We start from the raw sequence: 19,107 nt of genomic DNA on the forward strand, positions 1-19,107 counted from the left end.
ATGTCTGTGCCTCCAGTTACTGACGAAAAACCACTACTACGTTAGAGTGAGTACTGTGCGATTCTGTGTCGGTAACATTGCTTCTATGATTTTTCAAGATTAGGAATGTTGAGCTCCAGGAAATACATCGTTCCAGTAGGTAACGAAATATTCTAGTGAAAAAACTTGTTTGTAAGAGTAGAAGGAAGAAGTTATTATATTTTAAAATATTCCAAGTGAATCAATGGACTAGATTCATAAATGAAATATAAAAACAATAAAATGAGATGTAATAAGCGAATACTTAGTAATTCCAAATGGTATTTTTTCACGTGCAACCGAATTTTGAGAAGGATCTCACAAGTATAGATGTATCTTTTGAAAATTATGTGTTTTTACGTCATAACACAATCTACTAAAGTCAGAGCTATCGGTTGAACAAAGCATCAATCACTGGATAAACGTTCAACCTTTGACGAGTGTTTCTAAGACAGTATTCATGATTTTCCTTCGCTTTTTATTTGTGGCAGAACCACTGAAAAGAAGTCAGTAAGGCAGTTCAGTGATCCCTAGTGACTACTCTCATAATTTTCTGTTTCATTATGAACTAAAAGGCGCGTTTGATTCATATATTAGTTAACAGGTAAACTACCTAAAGTAATTTCCGATGTCTGAGAAACTCTAATGAGTTATAGGTTACACCATAGAGTAATAAACGTAGATAGAGGGAGTATACGCAGTTTTTACATGTCCCCCAACATGGTTAGATTACGTTGTCGGATTGTGATAAATTTTCAAATCCACAATTTTACTATATTGTTATGAATGTATATTATATTGAATGAAATATATTTATTTGAGTGATTCCCGATTAAATATGCAAATTTGAACATTTGGAATCCGATATTTTTCCTAATTGTCGAATTTGAAATAAGCAGAATATTTATTATTTTCTTTATGTACCTGCTGAAATCCAAAGTTTGGCAACTTTTGCTCTCCTAGTGTCATTGGATGTTTCATGTCGTTTGGCGCGCTTGAAGTTTGTTTTTTGAATTTCTGATATATTTAGGTATTCATTTCAATATATTTTTAGTCATTATGAAACGTTTATTCACTAATGGACATAAGAAGCGCATTCTTTGTGAAGTATTCGCGAATTGAGTGAAATATCGTATCACTGCGCGCGCTTCATGTCAAATTTGATAGATCATGTTGCGGACAAAATTTGCTTACTGGAAATGACATATGCTCACTCTATTTATGTTTTTTATTCTGAGAGTTCCATCTACTTCTTTCACAAAATAAACTGAACTAAGAAACGGTAATTAAAAATACGTCAGCTGTGCTGTCAATATATCCCCTCCACTTTCTCTCAATTGACAGAAAACTCATTACATCAGATGTACCCTCATCTATACCCATCCGACACCGTGATCGATCACAGATCTCCTCGAGGATCAGTAGCGCCCAATATAAAGGTCAGAATTGCATCACCCCCGCATAAATCTTGGCGGCTCCAAAAACCCTCCCCGCTCCGGATCGACCCACGAGAGAGGAACCGGAAACCACCCCTTCCGAAAACGTTGCCTCTCATCCGGAATTCACAGATCGGCGACTCGGCGTATATATTCTATGTTCGTCCACGGTCTAATAAAGACGCTTATATAATATGGACGCTGGCGGGCCAAATCCGAGCAGCCCGAACGCAATATTTATCATTATCCCCTTTGATCCACGGAATAACGTACGTGTGTGCCGCCGCCTTCAGCGGCGCCGCCACCCCCCCCACCCCTTTGGACCCCGTGGAAAGTTCAAGGGTGGGGCGAGACCGCGAAATGCCCAAATGACAAGTCTAATATCAAGGGGGTCATGTCGTGTGCCGAATATGTTTATATGTCAGATTATATTTGGACGGGACATTTGGAACTCGGTGCCGACGCGAAATTAGATTTTTTTTCATACCGTGTTCGTAGAAGCATAGAAGTTTAACCACCTGGCGAGCGTGCTTGGGTTATAGCGGTGAACTGTGAATTTTAGAGCGTGGAGGAGTTTTCGACTGTTCGAGGAATTGTGTTTTGTATTTATGGGTTTGCCGGCGGAGTTGATGGGGTTTTAGATTTGTATGGGATCAAGGATATGACAGTAGTTGCATAGAACGTGGTTCATTTACGGTATTACGTACATGTGGCGGGATTTTGTTGATGTAGCGTCTGAAAACGGTGATCTTGAGCTCTTGTTAGGATAAATTTGAGACTTTAAATGACCTCGTAGTGAAAATGTCTAAAAGCGTCGAATTGCTAGATTGTGGCGGCCAATTCTTGCCAGCAAATCGAAAAATGCAACGATAAGAAAAGAGACAGGAGCAATGCCGTCAAAGATCCTCTTGAAACCACTTCTTCATGAGGCACAAAAATCTCTCGATAATACAATGATTCATGTACTATCAAATTCTCAACATAGGCGTTTCACTACTGAAAACATCAAAATGTTTTGTAAATTTACCGACTAGATAAATCTACCAACTGGATAGATCAACCCACTATGTATAAGGTTTTTCAATAAGAGTTTTCATCTTGGTATTGAAAAAAACCAAAAGATTCTACGAGAAATCAATGAAATTTTGTTTCGTTGTAGGGAGAGAGGTATTTCCTACAGTTACAGCACCATATTCTTTTTATGACTATTTCTATGACCAATTCGCACATTTCTGGCTGTATATCCTCGATAATTCCATCTTTAAGGTCCTGAATCGATTGTAGACATAGACCCTTTCACGTGGTCCCAAAAAAAAGAGTCAAAAGGTGGTAAATCTCAAGATCTTGTTGATCCATAGTGATCAACTCTTCGAGAAATATTATGGTAACGTTGCACCACCAGCCCAAAAACCCTTGACACCTTGAGGATGTAGAGGCTTTCCAACAATTATTCTTGAATTTTCCGAGCACAAAGTGCAACAATTCTGATTGATCTCCGATCTGCTCCTCCTAGGTGAAAATGACTCTGATCGAGCAAACTTCTTTGAATTCCATATTTTTGGAAAGTCGAAAATAAATACTTCTTCTTGTGGCTCCCCTTTCTATTTCTTAATGAGCTGAAACAGCTTACAGAGCCTCAGGAATTTCTGGAGAAGTTTGTAGCCCCCATTCTACCTAAAGCCACCATCAAAAAACCAAATTTGGCAACGCAGCAACAAGATCAAATAACCACAAATATCACATTTTCTTGTAAACCCGTAAATTCATAACGCGCCGTCTTCGTTCCACCTTTGATATCCGGAAAAACTCCCCGTGAACGCCGGAAAAGTCTCGGTTTTTCGAGCTCTTCCGAGCGGAGAGAACTCCGCGTTCCATCCGAGAGACAAATTTCGACAGCGGAAAAGCCGAGCCTCTGGCTGTTTCCCGCCATAAATTTATCAAATTCGTCCCTCCGCACAGCACGTAGGAGTGGAGGCGTTGTTAATTCCGTATTAAAGAGGCCGGCTGGGAAAATTATGCGATATATCATCTCGGGGGGCAATTGTAGATGTGGCAACGCGGCCTTTTGGGCTACGAGCGGGGTTAATGTCGCTTTTGGAGCAATTTTCGGACCAGCATTTTGTCCCACTCATTGGTCCTTCTGGCTGGAAGCGTACTTCATTTTATTTGAAACCAGTGTTGAATCCAGGGGAGTGCCCAGGGGGTATTAGCCCCCAAAGAAACAAAATATCTCCAAATCTAAACGAATTTTTGTCTAATCCCCTAGATGTTGACTTTTCCCCCCCCCCCCCCCCGAAAAAAAATATTTCTGTTGAAACAGCTATTGGGATATATCGGTGTTTTATGTACGACTCATACAGGGTGTTTCTTAATTGAAAAGAAGGGAAATAAACAAAAATTACAGAGTTCTTGGATAATTTCGAGAGAGTCCTATATACATGAAGCCGTAAACGCTATGGTTTCGAGATACAGGGTGTTTTTTGAGGTCCTCCTTTTTTTGATGATTTTACCAGTTTATCGAATCTTTGATAATCTTCAATACAAATTGGATAAGTGAGTACCTAAACTTATAATCAATTCATTTATCACCATTTACTAATCGAATCTTTATAATAATTTGGATTTTTCTGAGGATTACTAAAGAATTCTTCGAAATTTTTTTCTCGAAATCGGTAACAGCGAGTCCATGTTTAAAGGACTTTTTTTGCTCAAAATGATTTGAGGAATCTGTCATTTTCGCTTGTACCTCCAATTTAAGAACACCCTGTATAATATGCTTTGAATATCAATGTTGTGCTTTATTCTCATATAACAATCCTTCAGGAATTCATGAATAGGGATTGAAGAGCCTTTGTTTTCTCTCTGATTCATAATACTATGAAAAAATATTCAACTAATATAAACAACTAAAGTTTGTGTAGTTGGAATTTTTGAAGGTGCATCCTTTCTCAGAGGATTGCGATGTTTCATCCCTCGAACACTGATGAAACCTTCAATATGGCACTCAGTATAACTCCTTGATTGATCTACCTGTTTGTTGAATGTAAATCATAGGACAATCATTGCAATAATAGACTCCGGATTTATTTTCTTCATTTAAGAAACCATTGTACTGTAGAAACAATTGTTGTAACCATGAAAATATTTGAAGGAATTTTTGTGTTTTATTCAATTCACCTCAACAGTAATCAGTAGTAGAATTGTTTTCGGTAATACCTTGTGTATAAATCAAATAGGCGTTCACTAAAACTGATGAAACAGAAATATTACTTTGAAATGAACGGTACTAACGACTCTCCAGTGATTAAATTGAAATTGATGCATTCAAATCGAGGAAAACTAAACGCAAATAACAAGCTCATACAAAAAAAAAGCCAAAAGCATCATTAACGTTAAGGACCATCAATCTCAAATAATTATTGGAGTCGTCGCTACGCTCCCATTGTCTTCAATCGATACTAAATGTAAACATTTCACTCTAAACCTGCGCGGGTTCCCTAAGGAGTCGATTCTTGTCCCCCAGGATATCGACCTCGTCCCGACGCCAATAAAAAATCTCCATCCAACCGTATTTTTCTCGAAAGAATGATCTAATCAACTCGAAAAACCTTCAACTCCCCCATTATAACCCATAAACCTGTTACAACCAGTCGTTGCTCTCTAAACGTCTCTCGTATAACAGACGCGATGCACCTCAGAACCGACGCTAAACGTCTAATAATGCTACGCTGTAAAACCGAACAAAATTAGCTTTAGCAGCTTCGAACGGGCCAATTAGGAACGAGACACCGGGACAATTCCGTCATCTCCGCTTCTGGCGGGGTCTCCCCGAGCCCGGGGAATCACCTGCTCGGACCATATTAGGCTAATTGAAAAGTCCCCGGTCTGATGCACAGATGGGGGGGGGGGGGGGCTAGTATGAAATCCATATGATTTTTAGTTAGTACCGACTTTCAGACGATACGTGTCAAAATTTGACTGCAGTTCGACCATTAGTTTGTGAGATATTGCGTTGTGAGTGTAGCTACTTTTGTTATTTGAAAAAGATGGAAAAAAAGAATTTCGTGTGCTAATGAAATATTGCTTTTTGAAGGGAAAAAAGACAGTTGATGCAAAATCTTGGCTTGATGAAGAGTTTCCGGGGTCTGCACCAGGATTATCAACCACCATTGATTGGTATGCTAAGTTTAAACGTGGTGAAATGAGCACCGAAGACGGCGAACGTCCAAAAGAGGCTGTCCGACGAAAAAATCGAAAAAGTTCAAAAAATAATTTTGAATGACCGTAAAGTGAAGTTGGTCGAGATAGCAGACATTGTGAAGATATCATCTGAACGTGTACATCATATCATTCACGAATATTTGTATATGAGAAAGCTGTGTGCAAAATGGGTGCCGCGCGAGCTCACAATCGATCAGAAGCAACAACGTTTTAATGATTCTGAAGCTGTTTAAGTGCAAAAAACCTGAATTTTTGCGTCGATATGTGACAATGGATGAAACATGGCTCCATCATTTCACTTAGGAGTCCAATCGACAGTCAGCTGAGTGGACTGCACACGATGAACCGAATCCAAAGCTAGGAAAAACACAACAGTCAGCTGGCAAGGTTATGGCATCAATATTCTGGGATGCGCAAGGTATAATATTCATTGATTACCTCCAAAAGGGCCAGATCTTCAACAGCGACTATTATATAGCGTTATTGGATTGTTTAAAGGATGAAATCGTTAAAAAACGGCCCCATTTGAAGAAAAAAAGGTGTTGTTTCATCAAGACAATGCGCCGTGTCACAAATCAATGAAAACAATGGCAAAATTGCATGAATTGGGCTTCGAATTGCTTCTGCATCCACCGTATTCGCCCGATATGGCCCCCAGCGACTTTTTCCTGTTCTTAGACCTCAAAAGAATGCTCTTAGGAAAGAAATTTAGCGCCAATGAAGAAGTAATCGCCGAAAGTGAGGCCTATTTTGAAGCGAAAGACAAATCGTACTACAAAAATGGTATCGAAAAGTTGTAAGATCGCTATAATCGCTGTATCGTCCTCGCGAAAGCAACTATGCTGAATAATAAAATCGAATTTTGCCAAAAAAATGTGTTTCACTATGATAGACCGGGGACTTTTCAATTGGCCTGTTGAAAGCCTGCAAGTTTATACCTCGCGGGGCGTTACCGGATACCTCTGTCTGAAAATGACAGGTGTAAATTTCAGCCTGCGAAGGAAGGCACGAAATTGGCTGTACGTTCGAGTTTCGCCAGCACGAAGATGATGATGGATGGGAGATCCCTATGGATTATAGCGTTCCGGTACCTTTCCGATATTGTTTGGACGCTGATAATTCACTTGAAAGTGTCCGGTTACTACCCACCTATATTTCATCGTTGATGCATTACTCAACAGTCCGGTACCTCGACCTTTTTTGATGGAATATATTCTGCTAGAATTGAAACGTCATTGAATATCTTGAACCTTCATAACTCATAATGATCCCAAGATATAGTAAAGCCTTTAAACCTACGGCAACAACCAACCACTTTTAAAATAAATCCCCAAAAAAGGCAATAGCCAATATCAACATATATCCCTTTCCCTTTACAATGAAATAAACACCAACACAATTTCTCTTGAGATACCCTTTTTTTCAATATCAAATTAAAATCTCATACTGGGAAACCCTTCATTATTTCTTAGATTTTGCAGTCCCAACAGTCCACTGTCTGAAATATGTCAGGAACGTTTATTTGATATTGGGTAAGGCTCCCTCAATAGAAATTTCATGATACGGAAAAGTCAATAACCCGGAATCAAATATAAACAGGAAGAAGGTTGCAACTCCTTAAGTGAAGATAAAACCTCTCCTCCATTTCCCGGAAATGAAAGGAAGTTCAGGGGAAGTTCTGGATCTCAATACCCTCAGAAGTGGAAATCAATTTAACTATAGGAAGAAAACTTCTATTGTACAGACGCAATCTTTCTTCAACTTTAAGATAAGATTATTACTTATTGAACCCAAGTTGGAAGATGACATCTGATAGGTTCGGTAACTGGAGCTTAGATTAGATTATTGTTGGAGGCAATTGGCAAGACCTCAGGCTTTCAAAACTGAGATCTTTTCAGATATTTTGTTCTGATAGATACCCATCTCAATCAAGTCTAAGCAGATTTCTAGTGTTATCATCCCTAGAAGCGTTAGCTGTCATATGGTAAGGATTGAAATCCTAAATTTCCAATAGCTATCGAAGTTCCAGGTCTTCATACTCACTGATAGCTTCAGCTATCAGGAAATTCAGTCGAAAACCATTATCTTTCTTCGAAAGAATCGCCTATAAATCGAGTTTATCGAAACCTTGCTAGAGCAGCTTCGGTAGCAATCAATGCTATTCGAGATTTGTGAATCCTTAATAGCTGTGCTAGAAGATTGTAGATTGTGGACTTAAGGAAAGTTTCCTTGCACTGCAACCTTCTGGTCTATTGTGGCCTCCATCAGAGCTGTAATATACAGCTCGTCCTCCAGCTCCAGAGTTGTAATGAACTCCAGTATCTGCGATGGCTTCAAGAAGGTTACTTCCTCATCACTACAAGTCTCTTGTCTGATGTTTCTTTGCGTTAGCTAGTGATTTCGAAGTATTTCTTCAGCAGGTGCTCAGGAATTTGTTCTCCTCCACCCCGCAGAATCTACCTTCGCCGTTTTCTGATGGACTCATTCTTATGAGGTGCATACTGAGGTGGCAATGCCCTGTAAAGAATCCAGTGAGGAGGGGCAGCATATTATTGCTAACCTCCAGTTACATCTCAGATCTCGCAGTATGAAAGTATCGAAGAAACATTTTGGAAAGATCCAACCCAAGAAGATTCCTCCAGAGTGCTTCTCTTCCGGTTATTCCTTCTCCTAAAGCTTATACCACATAAGTTTGCGCTCTTCTTACTCATAATTGAAATTATTCATAATTGAAAAAAATTAATTTTTAGCTAAATTAAGAACTGTTTACACTGCTCCTACTTTCTCGCAGACTAGCAGATCTCCTACGTTTGATCTCCCTTGCTTTTTTGTATTCCTTCTGTCTTTGAGCAAGCAGTTTTTTGTAATTGTTTACTGCTTCTTTACGATCCAAACAACGCTTCTTTTTGAGAGCAAGACGATGTCTCTTACTTTGTAAGACGGTGGGTGCTAATTCTATGGGTGCTAGAGGTTTATTCCCTAAATTATTGCACCAAGACGATAAGTAATGACGAAACTTCAAATCAATTACTCTAATACAACCTTAAGACACTAATGACCCTCTAAACAAACTCCCACCTGCACTCAGCTCCATCTCAACGAGTCTCCTGCCACCTTAAAGTTTCAACTGAACAGATACGTCCCACACAAGACCCACAACCAGCCCATTTCCTTAATCACCTGCATCATCCTCTCCGTCCCGGAGGAGAGCTCCAGCTCGAAGCGCGGTTAATCTCCCAGTCAAACAACGGGAACACCTGGTGGCGCTGCTTCCCCCTAATCCCTGGTACGATCCTGGACAGGTGAGACCCGCAGTTCGAAATCAAATTTAATCGTCCGTGTTTCGACAAAATCAATGCGGGCCGTCATGGCGACCCGTCGGGGCCGAAAACGGCGGATAAATCACAATCGGAAGGCCGCCCACACACTGTACGATCTGGAGGAGCGCGCGAATCGGACCTAAAGCGATCGGCGGGATTTGTGCGATCGGGTAGGGTCTCGTCGTGGGGACTCACCTTTAGTGTGGATCGAGAAGAAGAGATTTTTTAGAGAAGTTGATATTTTTTCGACCGATAGGTTCACATTAATTGTTTGGAGTTGCACTGTTAAGTATTCGAATGTATTTCCCAGAAATGGATTTTTCTGCGTACAGTCCAAAGCTTAATTGCATTCAAGAAAGGTGGGAATCGAAAAAAAAGTATTGGAGAGCCAGGCGGTTTCTAAAACCGCTCAAACCCTTAAAAAATAAGTATCAAACCACTAAAATAAAATATTCTAGGAAATTGAACCAAAATGAAGAATTATTGAACTTGTAATATTGTAATTAGTTATATTGGTTGTCAAATAAATTTGTTAGTGAATATCCTGAATTATAAAAAAAGGCCCTCAGGTACTACCGAATTTTCTCACCAAACAATATTCCCTCAATATTATTTTTGTTCGTTTGTACAAAAACTCTGCATTTTGGTTTAGTTTTCTAGAATATCTCATTCTGTTGTTCTGATTCCTGATTTTCAAGAACTTGAGCGATTTCTTAAAACACCTAATATCTCGTAACAATGTTCTTCTATATACGCTCTGCTATTAGTGTGACGTCACACACCGCCATTTTTGGTTCTCCTGTCAGTGTTCGGAATCCAAACAAATAAATTGTCATTCAAATTAGTACGGTGTCGTTGAAGGAATTGGCTTATTTTCATAAATAAGAGTATTTGAGGAACGATTTCAGTATTAATTGATAAACAGAAGAACGAGGTTAATACCAGTAAGTTTGAATCATGTATCATGTCCCAGATTTTGTAAAAAGCCGTGTTTATTAGTTGAACTTCAAGTTCGAACTTACTGGCATTAATCTCGTGCCTTCTGTCTATCAATTAATAGTAAAATCGTTCCTTAAATAATCTTATTTATCAAAATAAGCTAATTTCTTCAACGACAACGTACTAATTTGAATGACAATTTGTTTGTTTTGATTCTGAACACTGACAGAAGAACCAAAAATGGCGGTGTGTGACGTCATCACTAATAGAGCGTATCCTCATTTCCATCTAGATAGTAAAAAACACTCACATGAAGAAAGATCTGTCAACACACTAATTGAGGACAAACATTCACACAATTTCACCTGATTTTTCCAGCGTTAACAAAGAATGAAGTGAATTAAAATTACGAGAATAAAAAGCTAGTCAATTGAGTAGAGTGGTTTTCAAAATAACACGTAAAGAGCTGTTGGCGAACGCTCAAACAATGAATATCATCTTCCAACGAATAATGATAACCCAGGGGCTAATTCCGAGAACCCTATCTCTGAAACCAAACACGTAATTTCGAAATTTATGTAAATATTGGCGCAAGACTTGATCCCCTACTTATTCCCTAACAGAACAAATATTGTCCTGGGTTAATTCCAACCTGTAATCGTAGAGGGCGCGGTGAAAACGGGGGTGCACGCTAGCAGACTTATGTCTTCATTACCGTTTTTAGTATGTTGGGATATTGTGTGGTCTTCCAACGCTGTTTCCCAATTTTAGGTTGCAGTCTGAGACGTCGTGTATGTTTATGGTCAAGGGAGGCAAAAAAGTCAATAATTACTGTTATACTGATTATTCTCAGATTTTGACTTCAGTGTAAAATATAGAACGCTAGAGATATGCTAGATACTGATGGTAGAAGAATTATTTTGAAGAAATATAGTACAGTGTGTTTTCATCACACTAATCGCCTGAACAACACTTGCAAATAGTGCAATTTTATTTCGAAAATAATGATTCTGTGCGGAATACGTATCGCGCATTACGTCCATTTTATTTTGTTTAGCGATGAAGCGCACTCCTGGTTGAATGGCTACGTCAACAAACAAAACTGCCGCATTTGGAGTGAAGCTAATCCTCAAGTGTATGTCGAAACACCGTTACATCCAGAAAAACTGACTGTTTGGTGCGCTTTATGGACTGGTGGAATCATTGGTCCGTACTTCTTCAAAAACGATGATGGCCAGAACGTTACAATCAATGGTGATCGGTATAGAGACATGATTACTAACTTTTTCATTCCTGAATTAAACAACCATGCTCACAGCTCGTGCTACAATCGATTTATTCAAAGACACGTTTGGTGACCGCCTAATTTCACGTTTTGGACCTGTGAATTGGCCTCCAAGATCTTGTGATTTAACACCCCTAGACTGTGGGGCTATGTGAAGTCATTGGTCTATGCAGATAAGCCACAAACCCTTGACCATTTGGAAGACAACATTCGCCGTGTTATTGCCGATATACGGCCACAAATGTTGGAAAAAGTCATCGAATATTGGACGTCCAGATTGGACTACATCCGAGCCAGCCGTGGCGGTCATATGCCAGAAATCATATTTAAAATGTAATGCCACAAGATTATCTTGTGGATAAATAAAATTCATGTCAATCGAATAATCCATCGTTGTTTTATTGCAATTTAAAGTTCTATAGCTCTAAAAAAAGCACCCTTTACTTGACTTGAGATTGAAAAACTACTACTTGACTTGACCTTAACTTGAAATCGAGTCAAGCCAAGTAGCTTGAAAATCAAGCCAAGTCGTGAATCCCTACTAACATCATTACCGCCTACGCCACTGGCGGGGTCGTTTTGGCCCAAGTTCAACGGCAATTATAACCAAGGGTTTCGCACAATCATACCCCGTTAATGATCTGTCGGAACGAACACCAACTATAAGAAGATCTAGAGTTTATTCTCACGACTCCCGAATACGTTAGAACCAGCGCTCGCATGCTCGTACCTGACTGCTAATTGGGCGCTTATAATTGGAGCTTGTTTTCTGGTGGCGTTCGCTTCGTTATGTTGGTAGGGGCGCGTCCGGATTCTGTGGACGTGGCACGGCAACGCGAGAGACTATCGGTTCTGGATGTAATCTTCGCTTGTGCGATATTCTTGTTGGAGAGCTTGATAACCTTGGAGATGATCTCGATCGCAACACGAAATTTAACCTATTAGTGTCAGGTCCACGGACTTTGTATTATAAAGGGTGTTTTTTTTAGAGCTATAGACCTTTGAATTGCAATAAAACAACGATGTATTATTCGATTGACATGAATTTTATTAATCCGCAAGATAATCTTGTGGCATTACATTCTGAATATGATTTCTGGCATATGACCGCCACGGCTGGCTCGGATGTAGTCCAATCTGGACGTCCAATTTTCGATTACTTTTTTCAACATTTGTGGCTGTATATCGGCAATAACACGGCGAATGTTGTCTTCCAAATGGTCAAGGGTTTGTGGCTTATCCGCATAGACCAATGACTTTACATAGCCTCACAGAAAGTAGTCTAGCGGTGTTGGATCACAAGATCTTAGAGGCCAATTCACAGGTCCAAAACGTGAAATTAGGCGGTCACCAAACGTGTCTTTCAATAAATCGATTACGGCACCAGCTGTGTGACATATTGCGCCGTCTTGTTGGAACCACAGCTCCTGGACATCATGGTTGCTCAATTCAGGAATGAAAAAGTTAGTAATCATGGATCTATAACGATCACCATTGACTGTAACCTTCTGGCCATCATCGTTTTTGAAGAAGTACGGACCAATGATTCCACCAGCCCATAAAGCGCACCAAACAGTCAGTTTTTCTGGATTTAACGGTGTTTCGACATACACTTGAGAATTAGCTTCACTCCAAATGCGGCAGTTTTGTTTGTTGAAGTAGCCATTCAACCAGAAGGGCGCTTCATCGCTAAACAAAATGAAATGGACGTAGTGCGCGATACGTATTCCGCACAGAACCATTATTTTCGAAATAAGATTGCACTATTTGCAAGCGTTGTTCAGGCGTGAGTCTATTCATGATGAATTGACAAACCAAACTGAAAATAAATCCCCTGGCATCTGTTAAATGGGTCGCCATCTTGAACAGTAATGCCAACTTAAAGTTATATACCTCGAAAAAAAAACACCCGTTACAAAGTAGGCAATATTTCTTTCAGGTATTGTAACAAGAATACTGGCTACTGCATTTTATTTTGTTTATTTAGAAGTCACGTACAGGCTCACGCCTCTGTGACTATATGTTTATACCCTGTAGCTTACAGAATAAACCATTTTATTATTATTATTATTATTATTAAGCTACTCTCCTCTACTGATTGCTGTTGGTTTGCTTCATTGACTTCATAATCTTTGAGAATACCACTTGCATTAAGGTACATTTGCAAGAGAAAACACAATTAATTCACCACAACTAACCAAAACCAATTAATCTTGCTAAAGGCAACAAAGTGACTCAGATATAAGTCACGTGCATAATGTCATTTGAGGCAATAAATGAGTTGATTAACTTACAAAAACGGCATCAAGGAACCTCAACTGTGGGCTTGGAAAAGAGTAAGTGAAGGAGTAATAGTAGCCTTCCTTCAGCAATGGAACTTAGGAATAGAAGGTTTCTTTGAAGGAATACATTCGTACTTTGGGAAATATTAGTGGGATTTTCTGCATCTTCCACAAAGAAGCTCATGCAGCTACCCTTGTGAGCTTCGAATTATTGTGAGTACCTTCTGAGTCACATGGGCCTGTCAGCAGATGAAATTTGCACGTTCATGGAACTATCTGAAAAACGGGATTCATTATAAATTTACATACACCAAGTAGGTAAACAATATCTTTGAAAATTGTTTAGCAAAGTAGATACAGAAAAAACTCATTCTGGTTTAGCTTCAGATCCTAAACTGATCAACGGCCAAAAAACTAAGACAATGAGACCGTTTCACAGAAGGTACAAATGACGTAAACATACGAAACACTCTTCGGATTCTCCCCCCTGAAGAATAATGAAAACCCTCTTGAATTTTTCAATCGGTAGCTGCAGAGTTAGCATGACAAACACCTTACAAAATCACTCCGTTCCCTCGAGAGATAAAGAAGATCCCCTTGAACTTTTCAATCCAGGTACTAAAGACGCTACAAACGACCAGCCAGAGGTGCCTTCGGCGCTTAACGATACAGCCAACAGCTACGCCCCTCCCTGAATAAAAGAAACAGCCGGCGGAGTGCCCTGAAGTTGGCTCTAATCCACCCTTATGAAGATATAAAATGGAAAACCTTATATATCTCCTCGGAAATCTGTTCTGTCGCGAAGAATACGGTAATGATGATGGCTGCAAGACATGTCGGAACTCGCGCGCCCTCTAAGCGGCGCAATAAAGAACCCGCCGAGATGTATTCGAGGTTCGGAGGCTGTAAACGAGGGGGAAAAGCCCCAATTTTGCCGGTGTTGACACAGGACGAAACTCAATTACGGGCTCTACTGCCTGAAAATTGCGGATTGAAATTTGAAAAGCTTTCTGTCGGCCATAATTTATGCTTGACCACATCCACCGACCGTTCCCGTGGGAATATTGAGGCTCTATAGGATTTAGATCGTTTAGTTTTACTTTATTTTCGAGAATTCGTTCTTTCATGGATAAAGCGTTTCGAGATGACGAGAATTTAGGTATGGAAATAGATTTTCACAGAAACTGCTTCAAAACTATCAGAGCAATTACTTCGAGGCAAGGAGTACTGGATTCTCAATGAATATTATCATCGTCAAACTTTCAAAATATTAATTTCTAAATTTAATTTATATCGAACCGATTCTTCTACTCTATAAAAATATTCATTAATCTATCGATATCGATACTTCCCAAAAAGTACCTACGATATTAGAATTGATACTAATTTTTTCAATACGTTTCAAAATAGTTGTTGAACAACAAAAATTGTTATAAAGTGTCTATAAAAATGAACCAACATTCTTTTTACTTTTCTTTGAAATCGGCACATCAAAAAATCGGACCCTTTACGGCTTATGAGTTTATTATCGCTTTGAATATGATAACCTATTTTGCACTTCAAGCAGCTCTACGTCTGAGGTTTATTTTTCATTTTTTCTATTTATGTTTTGTTTTTTTGTATCAGTATCAATTTCAAAACTGCAGTTACAGTTTCATAGAATAATTAAAGTGTACCTGACGAAACTCGTTTTTTGATTATCCCCCACAAGAAAAAAAAAGATCTGCACCCTTGGCGTCACCACAAATTTCTACCGAGACCTTCCAAAAAGTCGCCCGCCGACCAACAACTGTCGTACGACAGTCGGTCGACAATCGCAACAACCTCGAACATCTCTATTCCACTCCCAAAACACAACCCCCATAGATTTCACCACGTAATAAAGCCTCGAACGGTGAAATATGTTACCGGGGAAAACGGTGGTTGCCCCCTCCCTGAACTGGAGCCCCAAAAGGGGGGTCGGGAGCCTCTCTAACCGTTAATGAGGCAACGCGAAATTGGATTCGCGCCGAGCAATTATCGGAATTGAGGCGGTGGAATAGCTCCGTTGATCGGGTTTAAAGTATCGACAGATGATTCCATTTCCGCTCTTCTTCTTCTTCTACCCAGAATTGATCTGAATGGAATTGGTCCTCCGAAAGCGATTCAGGCAGCATTGAAGAACGTCTCCCGTCGGCGCTCGCTCGATCTCCGTCCGTGATTTCGAGGGAATTGGATCCCGATGTGGTCCTTCGATTCTGGATTTCGATTTGGGAGTGGGTTTTTGGGGAATTCGTTAGGGCGGTGTTTGTGGCCGATGAACTTTGTCGTTTTCGATAGGAAGATAAGTTTTATCGTATAATTGAGCAAAGGTCGAAGAGAAATCGCTTCTTTTTATTTATTTACTTCTTAAAAAGGGGGTAAAATGTGCCTAAAATGAATTTTATAACAAATAAACTAGAATAAGGTCAATTTGTCGACTACAGCTTCTATACATTTGTTGACTCTTCTAGTCAAATTTAGATTACATTGGGATTTCACCTTATCTCTAGGGATTCAACAAGCCAAATAATTTGACATTTTAACCAACTACTTGACTTTAAAATCATGATCGTGAAAAACTACATACTTGAGCTTGACTTGACTTGATTTTAGATATTTATTGCATGACTTGATATCAAGCTACTTAATATACTTGAGCTTGATATGCACGCGTCGCACAGCATATATTTCTGCAATCTCGTGCGCGCTTAGACTAAATGAGGGGATTCCTCGAGCGTCGAGAGACTGAAGCATTCACTAGTGTGACTTTATTAGTAGTTTTCTCACATTTCTATGGAATCTATTGGTAGATTTTGGTAGTTTGAGAAATATCTTTCCAACCAAGGATTTTTTATCAACACCAGCATCTTCAGCTCCTGTTGAAAGATCATTTTCCAGAGCTACTCTTAGAGTTACAAAAACCCCCAATAGGTTAGGTGACAAATCTATGAGATACCTCATGTGTCATAGATCCTGGATGGAAAATTATGAAATCCTACTGAGCTAGGAGATTTCTCAATAAAAAAGACTTTTTTTATCATTCTTCATTTCGTTATGATCTATAGGGAATCAATTCATATTTCTGTTTCAAAAAAGTTGATATTTTCTATTCTTTTAAATAATAAGTTTAATAAATAAAAGTATTTCTTGCAAGATTCCTTCTCATTCCATCATTTTTTTTATGAATGTAACACTACACAATGAAACTGCTGAAAAAAGTAGCTTGATATGATTCAAGTACTTGATAAATAAATACTTGACTTGAGATTGAAAAACTATTACTTGACTTGAACTTGACTTGAAATCAAGTCAAGCTGAAGCCAAGTAGCTTGAAAATCAAGCCAAGCCGTGAATCCCTACTTATCTCTTCATGCATGGCTCCTTTGTTCGTAACATAAGTGTTGTTTTTCATTGCCTTCGGAAGAAAATAAAATTCCCGATTTTCTTACCAATATCGGCTCTACTCTACTATCGCCAAAATAAAAAAAAAACCCTAAGATCGCTTGACTGTTTCAAAAAGTGATGCCATTTGTAATTTCCCCAGATTTGACCAGAATGCTATTTATTCAACCTGAGCTGTGTGTTCACCAGATCCTCAATTTGGAAATATGGTGCTTTCTGTTGAGTTCTTTCCCATATAGATTTACAGAGGTGCCTCAAGAAGATCCTTAAAATCCTCTGTAATCAAATTCGAATCTTCTTATAAAGATATCATTTACTACAAAAAGTCTTTACCCTCAACTCCTTCAAGCCTCTAGATCTCCCACCTCCCAATCGATCCCCAAACAAATCCACCACCTCTCACACATGCAAAACGAGGTTAAACAGGAGGTTAAGTCAGGTCAGACTCGGCCCAAGTCTTCCCCCCCATTATGAAGCGAATTCCCGATGAACATCAATATCGACCGCATTCCTTACCGTTCCCAAACGTCGATATCGCATCGTTTGTATCCCTCGGAGCGCCCAAAAGACGTCCGTTTTGTTGCCAGACCGTCCCGCGCACAGGCAATAATCGGGAGAGCGTTTCGCATAGTCAGCTGCGAAATTGCCCTGTCGGGAACGTTATTCAATTATTCCATCTCGGTACATTCGTCGAAACGATCACGTCCGACCGGCAAACAAATGAATGGCGCGTTTGCCGCGCCTCGTAGGACACCTACGGGGGTGTCCTACACGCCAATAACGGAAACGTTATTGTTCTTTCGCAGTGGACGCCAAAGGGTGGGATTCTGCATTTTTGTATATACGCGAGTTATCGAGAAAATCGATGTATATATTTATTTGAATCGTTTATATGGATAATTATAAAACTACGATGGAGACTGGAATTGGAGTATCCGGGACTGTCATCAAATGCTCACGACCTTTAGACCGCTGTCCAAGTGTCTTTCAGGCGAAGATACTTGCAACAGAAATGAACCTTATAAGAAACTATCAGAAATGTGATATAGCCATGGATTCCAATGGTCAGGCTGTAATCGAACCAATGAACTCATATATCTTCGATTCTATTCTATTATTGGAGTGCCGAGAAAACTCAACGAAATAGGCAAGAACAACAAGGTCTGTTTAGTCTAAATTTCCGGTCACTTGAGAATTAAAGGAAATGAATAGGTCAACACACTTGCCAGAAAATGAGCCCAAACTCCATTCATTGGCCTAGAACTCAGATTCCTGTGGTATCTTCAAGAAAGAAGAAGGAAAACACCAAAAGAGAAACCCTCCGGAGGTATCTTTCTGGGTTGGATCATTACATAAAGTTTCTTAGAAACTTTGATACTGCGAGATTTAAAGAGTATTTGGACCTTAGCAATAATTGGCTTCACCTCCTCACTGGATTTCTTACAGGGCATTTACGCCTCAGGAAGCACCTTATGAGTATGAGTCTAGCAGAAAACGACGAGTTTACATTCTATTGGGAAGAGGAAGAAACTCCAGATCTCCTGGAGATGGAATGTCTCGCCATCGCTAGCCTACTCAAAAATGGTTTGGACAAAAGACTTGTAGAAGTGTGGAAGTAACCTCCTTGAAGATATCTTAGATACTGGAGTTCATCAGAACTCTGGAACTGAAGGGTGAGCTGTAAATTACGACGACTAGAGGCAGAACAGCTCTGATGGGAGGTACAATAGACAATAAGGTCACTGTGAAATGAAACCCCCTTAAATCTACATTTACATCATGACACTTGCCTCGTTAAGTTGTTAACAAAGTGGTGTCAGCACTCCATCAGTTGACCAGGGATAAAAAAAACCTATTTCCTATTAGAGTGCATATTGTGTATCTTTGATGTATACTACGCATTGAAGTTCATCGCTCACTTCCGAATTAAAAAAGAAGTGTGTCAACAAAATTATGAAAGCAATGAATATTGATCAAATTATCAAAGCAAACACAAGCCATAAAGTAAAACCGTTGCCCTTTTCCCCTTCCAATACCAATAAACTTGCATTTCCTGCTTCACAAAGGCGAAATTTTCGAATCTCGTGTCAACACTCCACAACAGACATATCGATCCAACAAAGAAACTCACAGAGTGATACAGTTTCATTAATTTTTGTTAGGGAGGATAAATGCCTTTACCA

The 19,107-nt window shown here is 39.5% G+C and overlaps 1 protein-coding gene across 2 annotated transcripts in view; it reads left to right on the top strand.

Moving 5' to 3' along the window:
• The window catches only part of LOC123681860, an 88,050-nt gene that overhangs the window by 17,384 nt on the left and 51,559 nt on the right, over positions 1 to 19,107 (top strand). The gene's annotated exons all lie outside the window — the stretch shown is intronic.

The sequence above is a fragment of the Harmonia axyridis genome, chromosome 6, assembly GCF_914767665.1.
Source record: "Harmonia axyridis chromosome 6, icHarAxyr1.1, whole genome shotgun sequence".
In the NCBI taxonomy this organism is placed as follows: Eukaryota; Metazoa; Arthropoda; class Insecta; order Coleoptera; family Coccinellidae; genus Harmonia; species Harmonia axyridis.